We start from the raw sequence: 13,545 nt of genomic DNA, 5'->3' as shown, positions 1-13,545 counted from the left end.
GAGCGAACACACAATTAATTTTTTGTAAACATTTTAAGAACGGTTTGTTTATTTCTCCCAAACAATCTGATTCTCAAAACAAAAAATCTTAATAAAGTATCTAATCTTATAAAGTAGGCCGCTGATTCCGAAAATTTGCATATGGCCATAACTTTTTATTCTGAATAAAATTTCTTAGTAACATTTTACCATACTGTACACAGAAAAGGTACTTTACCTGACACACAAGAAGTATTCGCTTCAGTGTCAACACTCACTTAAACTTTTAAAACTTGAAAATGTGTTTAAAATTAGTCTTTAACTAAGCAGGGCGGAACACCAAAAGATGACAATTAATATCGAAAAAAATTTACATTTTATAAGAGTCGTTTCACCTATCCGGGGACACACTGTAGATTCTGTTCCAAAATAATCAACTTCCATGAAATCCCAAAACTCAGTGGAGACTCAACTAACACAAAAAAATCGTCTATATATTGTTTATTATGGTCTCTTGGAAATGCAAAATGAAGATCTTCGTTACCTTAAGGTGACTTCAAGGGAAAAGTGTATTTTGATATGCCTAGATATTTGGCAGGATTGATAGAATATTCGGCAGAACATACATGCGATCATGTTTTACTGCTGGTTTAACAGATGTAAGTTTTGTGAGATTGTGGTCAGACCAGGAATATTCCAGGAAATTTGAGTGGTTTAGGTTGCACCTGCACAGAGTTAAACGAAGACATAAGGAACAACTTGCTACAACTTATAAGAGTAGATCTCGTTTGGTATTCCTTCGAGGCAATATGAACGCCCAGCGACATTTTTCCATTAATTCAGCAATTGGAAGACCTACTAAGAGTCCGCTACTAATGTGGTTATGAAATTAATGGATTAACAAATTTCTGAATAATTGTATTTGTTTCTTTCTTGACGGTCAAAGAAAGCTCTTATGGTGGCTTAACGTCAAATTCCAGAAACATCACTTTGACGATAATTCCTATCAATCACCAAAAAGTTATCACAAGGTAACATGACTTGTGAGGTAATAGTGGTATTTATAAGTAAACTTAGTCCATCAATCAATAGTCCATTGTTTTCCCTCCAATAAATTTAGCAAAATTTTGAAAAACAATTGAATTTACTCAAATCAATCACAAAAAGAGGAATTTAGCTATAATCTTATTTTTCAACATAGACAATACAAAAAATGAAAATTAATACTCTATAAAACTGATATCTTGGTGGCTGCAGTTCAAGATCGAATTGTTCATTAAAATACCAGTATGCGCTTAGGAATAGAAGTTCCAAAAACATTGTCTGTAACGATAGTTACTACCCTATCACACAAAATTTGGAAAGCGGCATTTCTATGATTTGTTGGCTTGTTAATATTGGAAGGAGTTCACAAATTCAAGAGTAAAACCAGGTTAACTACAATTTTCTAATCTTCTCGTTTTGATAATGCTGAATCACAGAGAAAAGATTGAAGATTTAGACAAATTATCACTACTTCTTTGAATAATGTTTTGAGTTATGGTATCCCATGAAAATACAACTGTCGACGAAATTTCTACTCACATTCCATGCAAGGTGCTCCTCCAAACAGTAGATTCCTTCGCAGCGGGAAAAGAATGGAATGAAGATTTGGACAGTCTGTAACAATCTAATTTCTATTGTAATTTATAATAGGATACCGTCGTGAACGCAACCATGAGCAGTGTATTGTTTTACATATGATAAAAGGGTTGGAAAAATCATGGAAAAATGTAACAACTGATATTTTTTACAAACTTTGACCTTGCTAGAAAATCAGAAAACAGAAATCTTATACTCTTTACTACAATTCGAAGACGCAGTCTATTTCATTGACGCAACTAAATCGCTATGTACTGGTCTATTTTTGCATTCAAATGGTGTAATAAATTTCTAGTTTATATAAAAATGTAATATTTGTATAATTTTTTTAATCTTCGGCAAATACTTTTGGTTAGTTGTTTCTCAAGAAAATAATCTCGATTAGAAATCTATACATCTGTTTTCCGACTGGTTCGTTCCTTTCGTCGTTGGAAAGATTTTTCCATCGACCATACAAGTCTAACGTAACGGTTTCCCCTCTTTAGATGACAATCGCGCCGACGACGACGGAGCGCGCCATTAGGCAGCCGTAAAAATCCAAAACATAAAATTGATTTTATTGGTCGCCTCGGTACAGTTAGGGAAGAACGCGGTCGCTAAGTGGCCGCCACTGTTTTCTCGTCGTCGTCGTCGCGGCCTCGTTATTATTAATTAATTAAACGAGATACGGCCACGTCGACGACGACGTCCACGTTATCTCTTCAGAGGAGAGAACCGGGCAGAAATTATCATTCGAATTGCACGTACAGTTAGTACGACGATTTTCTTGTTTTGGTGTCACTGGAACGGACTGACGATCGGTTCGATGTTAAATTGCGTCAGGTTAGTGACGTTACAAAGATTTCCTAATCGGAAGGTCAAGATGTGTCTATTCTAATTTGTTGGAAACGCCATCTATAAATTCAAGTATGTGCTGTGCTTCTTTGCCCATTGGATCTGTGGGAACCGATGAATAATTTAGAATACAATCGATGGTAATTATGTAAATGGACTCTTCTAGTCTTGGATTGTTCTTACGATTTAGGTCAATCGATTACAAGAAGTTTCAAGCAGAATTTGTTTTTTCTTATTTTGATCCTTTATCAAAACAAAATACATTGTATCAACAATTAATATTATAATTGATTAACCTAACTTTAAAAGTAATATTAACACTTTTTAAGAAAGTAATTTAGAAAGCAAATTGTCTACCTAATTGTTAATGCTACAGCAGAAATAGGATTCCGGATTACCCGTATTTAATCGTAGTAATATTTTACATTGGGATTGGCCTATTACACCTTTCATCGGACACCTGAACAACGGGACCTTCAGATTCCGAAAGAGGATGCCGAGAAAGTCCGTCTAATACAAGAAGTAGCGGACCAGCTAATGCAGCAAACAAGACGTTTAATGAACGTGGTCGTATATGTTTATGTAGAGTAGAAAAACCCCGAGTTAGTATTCTTAGAGTGAATTATAGCCGTATTCTTCAAATTAACTCGTAGTTAGAATAGACAGAATCTGCACTGAGCAATCGCAACTACCGATATTTAAATATATCCCCTTGTCAATTAAACATTATCTTGTTTACGACTCTAATGGTTCACGGAATAAAAGACGACGATTGAGTCGAAGTGAACGGGTTGTTGTGAGTTAGTGCCGGAGTTTAATATTTATGTGTTTACGTGTGAACGCGTCGAATTAATTCGCGTTTAACTCGCGGCGTGAATTTTTTTTTTTGAAATTGCTTTTTTTTTTGGTTTAATTCCCGTATCTCTTAATTAACAGAACACGTTTTTTTTTTTCGTTGAACCTCTTTCTATATACGCAGGGAGAAGAAGCCAAAGGCGGATGAAACTCTGCGACGAGGAATTAATTGGTCTTATTACCGAGCGAATCGGCGCTGCGGCGTTATCACAACGACAAATGGTGACCCGTCAAAATCGTAAACGTCCGCAATTTGGTTTTCGAACGGCGTCGAAAGAAACGACAGTTATTACTGTAATTGTATCGGCGGTGTTTCGTCTTGTCGACGTTGTGTTATTTAAATTGGACCACTTCTTTTCGCATGTTCAGGTTATTCAGTGATTTGATAACGAATTGTAATTTTTTTATTTTCATAAACATAAATTAAATCAAATAAATCTATCATTTCTATACTACTATACAAATCTCTTATTGTCTTCGAAGAATAGTATTATTTGTGGAGGAACGAGAAGGAAGGTTTTCTTCGGAATTACATTATCTAGTATTTCTAACGTTAAAAGGGTTTGAATGGAATGGAATTCTCAAGGGATGGTTCATGGTAAAAAATGGTCGGATTCCACCTGTGCTTGCGGGATTCTGAAAGGATCGAAGACGCTTTTATCAAATTTTGTCTTTAATACTGATATTTAACATGTGTCATATGGGCTAACATAAATCTTTAAATGATTAAGCTTTTTTCAAAGTTGATGGTATATGAAACATATCACTTTAGTTCCAACACTATCTAAAATTCTTGAGAGGGTAGTTAATTTAAAGGTTCCGATACCACTTAGTTAGACTCATTCAGAATTTTCTCTGATAAGTAATCATAGTTTAGGTTGTGGTGTAGCAGCAAGTGGACATTACATTAGAAGACATCAGAAGAATTGTACCTTCTTAACTTTATTTGACATCAGTAAAACATTTGACACCATAAAATGTTTTTATTATTATGCCTATAAGATATTTTAAAATAATTTGTTTAATGAAAACCAATATCACTCTTTCTATAGGTTGTGTTGGATCTCTATCACCGAATCTTTGAATTTAGCATGTTAACATGTAGCTTGTAGAAAAATAGTGTTTGGGTCGGTAGGAGAATATATGTCATAAACAGGATATCAAACATTGATAGTATAGCCTAAGGTAGTAATTAGACAGGTGCGACTAGGAAATCAGCGAGCCAGTAATTTATCGAATATTGAATGTGTAACAGTAAGGACAACATGATTGTATTTGCTCCAGGTAGAGTATAATGAAATAAAGTTTTAACGCAAGCCAACAACGCTGCGTCTGGGAAACTCACAAGAAGTGATCTACCGTTGATCTGCCAGTACGGAATTGTACCTGCTCCTCTTACATAGCTTTGTACTCCAAGTCTATTTTGATAGCCAGGAGTTTGCCATATGCTTTATATAGCGTGCCCATCACTGCTATACCCCTACATTTCTATAATAGTCGCAGTTTTGTCTCTTTACCCTTATATGTATGGTCAATAGAGGTTGTGTTCCATCCTTCTGCAATTGGTTTATCGTTAAGGTAGTTCTAGAATAGTATCTCAAGCTGTTGGTATAGTTTTGTTGTTACACATTTTATAAGCTCTGGTAGTATCTAACCGAGCACCCGTGCTTTTTTCAAGGATTTAAGTGTTTTTGTTACGTCCTTATTGTTATTCTGATTAGGGATGCCGTTATACGTATACTTTCTTCCTCCGCTCTATCTTCTGTTAGTAACTGCGTAAAGTAGTCGTTCAATTTTTTGAGCGTTATTAGTATATTTTGTATCTTTCTCTTTTGTCTCTCGTTCCATCTTCTATTTCTTCGTTCCACCAATATTATACACTAATTTATCACATTTCTTTGTATCCCAGAGTTTTTTCGGCTGCTGAGTAAACACATATCTTTATAAAGTGGCTTTTCGTTGCTTTTATGTTGCATGTTTCTGGTTTTTCATCTAATCAAACTGTGTGCAGTTTTTGAGCGCCTTCATCAATTCAGCTGTAAATAATTTTTATTTCAATTTACTTTATTCAAGTTGTTTTATGATACATATTATTATTGATTATTTTGAATTTAAAAATAATAATGGCATTTTCCCATTTATAATTCAATTTAACGAACATAAACTTTCACCTTTTTTCCTTTCAACCCACCTCATTAGTTATAAAAAGAAGATTTTTTTTGTGGAACTAACAACATAACCAACTGTATGCATAAAACATTAGTATTTTCAGTTATTTCGGGGGAGTTTCGCTACAAACAAGGAAACTAACGTTAAGCAAACAGGTGATTATTACACCCTGGTATTGACAGTAACCATCTATCAAGCGTATAAGCCTCCGGCTCTATCATTATACCTTTTTTTGTTCTTTATTTTTTTTTTCAATGTCCCTTTTTCCGGTATGTATTTTTTTCTTTTCGGAGAGAGAGAATTTTTATTTTTTATCCAAACCAGTGCCCGTTTTTGGTCAAGCCGGGCCCATTTGCGTAATCTCGTACAAGCAACTAGCGATAAGCTAATGGCTCTATATGCCGCCTCTCCCCATAACCGCCGTTGACGGTTATTAACCGTCTAATTTTATTTCGGTAATTGCCAGTTAGGCGATTATGCTAATTGCGTTAATTTAAATACTCGCACGGACGGTCTCTCTGGTTCTGGGTCGGTCTCGAAGCTTCAATTCTCTCTCTCTCCGGTAATGGCGTTTTTAGATTCCCTAATGGTAGGCGCTATCGCATCCAAGTATCGGCTCGCCATTAATTTCGACGACGACGTCGACCCCGAACCCACCTCGCCGAGGTTCCAAATCGAGATAGAACTACACCAAAACTGTTCCTTTTTTATTTTTATTTTAGGTGGGAACCGTTAAAGGTGTTCATTCCATTTATAACACACAATTTATTATCCAATATTATTTCTAAGGATGCGTTTTTTAGTAATCATTACTTTGTATTTATTTAGATATTTACTATTTTAATATTTATTTTATTTCATGTTCAAATAGAAAAGAGAAATAAAATAAGAATACAGGTGTTAACAACAATAAAAAATAATGTTTTAAACTGCAATCACCCTAACAAGGTCTATTAACTCTATTATTACCACGTTAAATCGTCTAAAAAACAAAAAGAACGTGACTTTTTTACGAGCAAGAGATAAGCAATGCACAGCAATAAACAAAGCAGGTGTCATTCGTTTTGGAGGTATTTTTCTTTTAGGTTGGCAGGTAAAAGTCGATAAACCGGGTGTTTCCTATAGAAAGATTCTTGGACATAGTACGTCTTATCGATCACACCACAGCAGCAGAAGCAATAACGGATGGAGCAAAGATGTAGAAAAAGAAAAGGCGTCCGAAGAGCATAAAATTTTTATCGGCTATTAATGCTAGGATGCACTCCAATTCAATTTATCCGGATCCTCCGGGGAGGCCGTATAGTGATCGTCGCGGCCGGTGGACGTCGAGGTATTAAAACCGTAACGAAATGGTACTATAGTTTACGTTGGTCGTCGATTCATTGGCGGAGTCGCAGCCTTCAGAAAGTGGCGAGATCGTTAAGAAAACGTCGGGGACTTTATTGCGAAATCAAGTGATTCTCGCGACGTTTTACGCGAAACGACGTTTCCCCTCCCCGGAATCACCCCGGAACGAACCCGGAGACGATGGCCGTTATGTAGGTAATGGCCCTGTAATATTCAATTACGCCACCCGGTATAAATAAGTTGTAAAACCACCCGGATACTAAAACGATAAGTTATCGCCCATCAAAATACTTTTCTTTGAATCTATGATTTTAAATTATTCAATAGTTAGAAATAATAATAATAAAGTTTACAGATTTAACGGCTACGAAAAAAAAATAATAATAAATAAAAATAAAATCGTTTTCAAGACCGGATAGAGGAGTGCGACCAAATTTCATTGTTTAATACGACTTGAGTTGATTTAATAAAGTAAATAGTGGCAGTGATTGCATTAGGACAAGTTATGGGGGAGCATTTATCAGCCCACATGCTGCTGGATGACTTGTCTCTCTTCGTCCGTCCGCTCCCTAAAATACGGTTCGTCAATTCGGAGTTGCCCACGTTTTCGACCACTTCTTAAAAGATACTTCCTGTTGATTAAAAATGTTATTTTGAAGAATATAGTTCAATGGACTCAATTTTATCATTAAACCTCAAACAAAGAATAAATAAAGTTAAATTATACATTAATTAAATGTTTTAAATAAAATTGTTTATAAAAAATGAACAAAAAAATTGTAACAGTATCTAAAAACGGATGGTGGATGGCACTATACCCTAATGCTCTATAGCCACCAGCTTCCATGGCGAAGAGGGACTCGTAAAATATTTAATAACCCACTTCCAGGACCGTTATTGTGCCGTAAAAGTATCCGCCGTTATCTAAGGCAAATGCAGTAAACTGATGTACAAGTAGCTTACAATGGGCAGATAAAACCGGCAGCCGATGAGCGGCTTCGTTTAGTTTATGGCGTTGCCGACGCTCGCACCCGTCACCCGACGCCCCGACTCATAAAACCGACGCCGAGCGTCGCGACGCGTTCTTCGACGTACTCGTCTCCGACTTCGACGGAGCATCGAATAATTAATTCAACGCTATCGGTCGTAAACTCTCCGGATGGCCGTTTAAGGACCGGGGGATCTTTTAACGTCAAAACGATTCTCTCTTTGATGTTATGTTTTTAGTGGTCAATTTACTTAATTCTTAATTTGATAGTAAAATAAAAAAATATTGCGTTTTTAAACAAATTTCCTTAAGACTTTAATGGTTAATTAATAAGGGAATAACTTTGGGATTTAAGACCTAATGAAAAATGACATTTATGATTTGACACATAAAATAGATTTTGTTTTGATTAGCTGAACATAAAGTAGCGATACATGGATAAGATGGGTATACGAAAAGATGAAACTCACAGTTCGACTACTTACCAGACCTAGTAGGCCCAATGGATGTCCTTCGACGTATAACCATTGTTCTGGAGTACGTCCTGTAGAAGTCGTTCTTCATTCCTCAAATTTTCTCCTGGCTCTTTGGAAAAGGGTGGAAATTACGTATGTCTTCTGTTCGGGGTGGTGTGATGAGTTTTGTAGGTACTTGTTCGTATGCATCTTCTTTAGGCACACTCTGTGTTTGAGTTGCCCGTTGTTGATCCCGGTTACTGATACATCGAGGAATTGTAGCTGGTTATTCTTTACTTCCTCCATGGTGTACTTTATCATTGGATGCTGGCTGTTCAAATGCATTAAAAAATTCTCAAGTCTTTGTTCGCTGCGTTACCAGATGACAAAAGTATTATCCACATGTCGGAGCCATAAGTGTAATTTACAAGGATTGGTTTCTTTTCCTGCTTAAGCAGTGAGAGGCAAAACTATAAATGTTCTGGATCGTACTTCGGCAATCTTTCTGGTATGAGTTTTTGTGTAGACCTTCTACGACATCTTCTACCAGCACTTTGATAAAAAGTCATTCTACGTCGAACTTGACTATTTTCTGTAAAAGGCGACATTACCTTAGCGAAGTGTTTTGTAAGCTGGAAGGTAGATCAGTTAACTGTACTTACGATAGGTTGCAGTTAGACTGGTGTTTATAGGTGTCTGGATCCAATATAGTGTTCATTTTGTTTTTGTATTCCTTTCTGTATATCACCTGGGCGGTATTATCTTTGTCTGCCGACAGAACGACTATATCAATTCTCTCTTATACAACGTAACTTTTTGTTCATCAACTATCAAATTGAATTTTGATGGTTTAACTGTTTTTGACACTGTTGTGATGTCATGTCTGGGATGTCTTCAGTTTTTACCACTGGAATCTAACAAATACTCGTATCTACTTCACATATAATTGCTTCTTTTGACACTCGTTCAATTAGAGCAACCGCAAAATCCCTTGCCCAATATCGACATTTCTTCTTTCCTCAATAGGCTGCTGAATCGGGCGATAAAACGTATTTCTAGTGGTAAACCATCATTCTTCTTTTTCTGCGTTAAAAAAGCAGATAGAATTAATAATTAAAGTGGCAAATTACATAAAAATTTTAAAATTGCAAAAATTCCGATTGTTTCATTTCTTACAGATATTTTATGTGATTTCATTGACTTTTTAATTTTATCCAGAAATATTGATATGGTTGCAACAGGTGGATTTCACATTATTATCTTAATAATACTTTAATTTATCATTTAAATCATTATGTTAATGAGCAAGACTTTAGATAAAACCTAACAGTTACAATCATTTAAGAGCGTCATATAGTGATACTTCAACCCATGAAAGCCTAAATTTCTCTAAATTTATGTTTCCTAGACGGTTAGTATATTATGGGATAGTACATGAATTGAACTTGAAATTGTATTACGTATTTGGCCTTAAAGTTATGGATTTTCCATATTAATTGCCTAAATTCCAGCAATATAAATTATAATATTGGATGTTTATGCGTTCTTTGAATTAAAAAATTAAATTCCAATGGCGAAGTGAATGTTTATTGATAATAATTAGAAAATGAGTTAAAATACGGTATGATTTGAATTTTTATTGCTATGGTGCCGATTAACGCATAATGAATGGTAGCCACGTGCGATTTGTCAAAGTGTTTACATATTAAAATTAATAATTTACATAACTATCGGCAGAGTAGGGCGGACGTTCTCCGTTGATTTATCGCCCGGTTTTTGTTGCAATAACTTTAGCGCCACAACGCCACACCGCTTGCGTTCGTTCGTCCGCATTTTTAAATGCGAAATATGCGCTTAATTAAATATTAAAAATTATGCATTCTGATGTGTGTTGGTGCATTGTTATGTGCGGTTACCGGATTTCGACGTGTGGTGTTATTAATTTTGTAAAATTATTAAAATTTGAACTCTCCCCAGCACAAAAATTAAAATTAAATTGAATACTTGATAGCATCAAAATTTATAAATTACAAAAATTAAAAGTAACTAAATGTAAAAAGTATAAAATATATTTTTGTAACAAAGTAAAACTGACATTAAGACATGTTTTACAAGCATTTATCATGTTAACTAAACGTGACACTAATCAAGCTTTATGAAAGCGGGACTATCTTTTTTAACAATTCATCAACATAACCATTACTTTTCGTATTTTTTTATTTAGACAATTTTGTGTTTCAATCATTTTCTGTTCTTGTGAGAAATTCTTGGGGGGATATTAGCTAAGTACCCATGGGCACGGTCGTTGTCGTAACGATAGCGTGGGCTCACGACCACTTACCTCTCTTAAGAGAGAGAGTCCGCGAGACTGCTCTCAAGCCAGACGCGATAAACACTCGATTATATTGAAATTAGGCTCGGGTAATTTTCGCAAAACGGCCGCGGCTATCTGCACGACGGACGATATTCGCACCTACGGACCGACCCCAACAACCGATTCTCCGGTACTCAATTTCAAACCAAATCGCCGGTTTTGTTGCTTCATATCGTCGCCAAGACGAGACAAAAAACATTTTTTTGGCTCGATCGAGATAATCGTGCGAATTGAAGACGAACGAAATTGACTAATAAAAACAATTCGATGTATAAAAATATATTGAAAAAGGTAAAGTGGATCTTAAAGTCACACATAAAATCACTTCTTTAAAACATAATTTAGACAAACAAAGCAACAGATTAATAAAATAAATTGTCAAATGTAGGAAGTTTGTGTTCTAAAAATATTGAGGGGAAAATCGATATCATGGTATACAAGATTTTCTAAATCGGGTTTCACCACTGTAAAATTGGTTCTTGTTTTTCGAGATTTCCATAAGAAATTTCAACTAACGATGTCTTCTTCTTCATATATAAATCCTGTTTACTTTAATTACTTTAATTTAATTAAAACGTATATAAATGAGAATAAAACTGTTAAACTATTCAAAACGAAACACAAAACCAGCGTAATCATTTCATAACTTGTGACATTGACAAGTTTACAGTAAACAAAGCTGAATCGCACGTACATACAGAAAATTTCTTTAAACAGTAGACGCTTTAATTAATAATTAGAATAATTGTATTAAAGTTTTACAAGACATCGAATTTTCAGATCAGCTCCAAGGAAAAGCACATGTTAGAAGACAGTAAGAAATGTATACCACCAAATAACAGCTAAAACTAAGATGGGCCAGATAGTGTCGAATGGTTTCCATATTACTAAAAGGTTCCAGCAGTGATGTTACTTGCCCAGGACCTTGATCAAAATATATCTAGAGCAAACACTAAAACGGTGGAAAAAAAACAAAAATTTTAGTATTCTGCTATAAGAACCGGTGAGATAGAGAAATACATGACCAGGAAAGTCATAGAAGAATACAGTAAATGAGACTTGGAAGTTAATATACAAAAATGGTGTATATGAGTGTGAGAGGACGCTAGTAATGAAAAATAACCATCCTCTTGAATACACACTCATACATTTAAATGGTTCCTAACATTCATATCTTCTATGTGAACCTACAAAATTTGAAGAAAATTAATAATTAAAGAAAATACAATGTTTTTAAAAAGTTCTTATTTTTTACGAAAATGTTGATGAATTGTTGAAACAAAGAACTTTTTAGAGGAATTTATATGATTTTTTAGGTTCAAATAGAAAACAACATCACTATTTATATCTGTAATAAATTTCAGGAATATATTGGTCTAGTAGTTTTTGAGATATCGTGACCAAGAGTTGTAAAAACGTAGTTTTGAGAAAATTGCGTTTACAGTTTTGAATAGTAAAAACTGATTTCTAAAATTTCCAATTACTTGCCTGATAGTCTGCAAATCCAGGACCATACAATAAACCTTCTTCACCTTTTCTTCATAAAATGAACTTTCCATCGGTAGCTGTTCTTTCCGTGCGATTTATGATTGACACTACAAAAGAAAACTATCCTTACTCAACATTCCTTAACAGTATAATTGAGATTACAAAAGAAAACTAACCTTACCCAGCATTCCTTCACGGTATAATTGACATTACAGAAGAAAGCTAACCGTCCTCAACATTCCTTCACGGTATAATTGACATCACAAAAGAAAACTAACCTTACTCAACATTCTTTTTCGGGGTGATTGACAGCTCAAAAGAAAACTAACCTTACCTAACATTCTTTCATGGATTGATTGACATTTGTAAACAAAACTAACCTTAAAATTACATCTGGGCAAGTCCAATGATGTGGGGTGCTAGGTTACGTCATCAAAACGAGAAAACATGTATTTCATTTTTGACCAGGTTATAGAGGAATATAATGAATACAGTAAAGCGGCGTATATGTGTGTAGGAGTAAACCAGCTAAGATAGTACTACACATGTAAAGAATGTCAAATGAGACATTACCAAATCACATATGACAATAGAAAGAAACTTAAAGGTGTTAAGACAGGTTAGGCAACTTAATATACAAAACACGAATAACGAACTGAAGTTAGAAGTAGAATAGAAAGAAGTAGTTGAACTTGTCAAAGTAAAGAAGACGCAAAATATTGTAGTAAAAAATTCGATTATAAATTAATGTATTTTGCAAAAACCAGTAAAGGGTTAAGTTGAAGCGCCAAACTTTTACTTTGAGCAACGTATTACATCGAAAGGGAAATATGTACAAGAGGACCTTTGAACAACAGAGGAAGTGCATTAATATTTTCCAAAGAATCAATTTCTAAAACTTGGTATCTCTAAAGATATAAAATACAAAAACATCAAAGTAAGAAAATATTATATTTTAATGAATATTTTAATGAAAAACTAATATTAAAACTTCAACATTGTCACAATTATTATTAACTTGAATTTCCGGTAGTTTAAAATTTTTGGTAACAATTTCTTATTGTTGGAAGACGAGGTTGGCGGCAAAAGAAGAATGTTGATGACATCTGATTTTTATTCTGGCAATTCTGTATTCTTTTTCATACTTGTCTCGCAATTTGGATGGAAGAAGATTTTTCGGTAGCTATATTGGCTGGTCCACAAACGCCTTCATTACGCCCTTAATCCATAAACAAGTATTCTTACATACACAATTATGAAAAAGATTATTTTAAAATATTTCGATACATTTCCCGCCATCTTACGGCAAAAACACAAAGTAACCAAAGACTCAAACCAGGATCGGATCAAGTTAAGATCGTCTCGCTGCGTCGTTTATTAACTGATCTTAGTAAATCCACGTTTTATTTATTATC

The 13,545-nt window shown here is 34.6% G+C and overlaps 1 long non-coding RNA gene across 2 annotated transcripts in view; it reads right to left on the bottom strand.

Annotated features, from left to right (window-relative positions):
* LOC139430811 (uncharacterized) overlaps window positions 1–12,825 on the bottom strand; it is a 56,682-nt gene extending 43,857 nt beyond the window's left edge. The window contains exons 1-4 of one of the 2 annotated variants that reach the window (XR_011641177.1): window positions 12,312–12,825; window positions 12,131–12,237; window positions 8,931–9,351; window positions 8,299–8,860 (exon numbers count right to left, since the gene is read on the bottom strand). This is a non-coding gene — a long non-coding RNA (uncharacterized lncRNA). Of the gene's footprint in view, window positions 1–8,298; window positions 8,861–8,930; window positions 9,352–12,130; window positions 12,238–12,306 lie in introns of both variants that reach the window. The other variant, XR_011641176.1, reaches the window with a different exon arrangement.
* Between the last annotated feature and the right edge of the window lie 720 nt (window positions 12,826–13,545).

Source organism: Onthophagus taurus, chromosome 7 (assembly GCF_036711975.1).
Source record: "Onthophagus taurus isolate NC chromosome 7, IU_Otau_3.0, whole genome shotgun sequence".
NCBI classification, from domain to species: Eukaryota; Metazoa; Arthropoda; class Insecta; order Coleoptera; family Scarabaeidae; genus Onthophagus; species Onthophagus taurus.
Note: the sequence above shows the minus strand (reverse complement) of the source record. Positions and strands in the feature narration are given on the sequence as shown.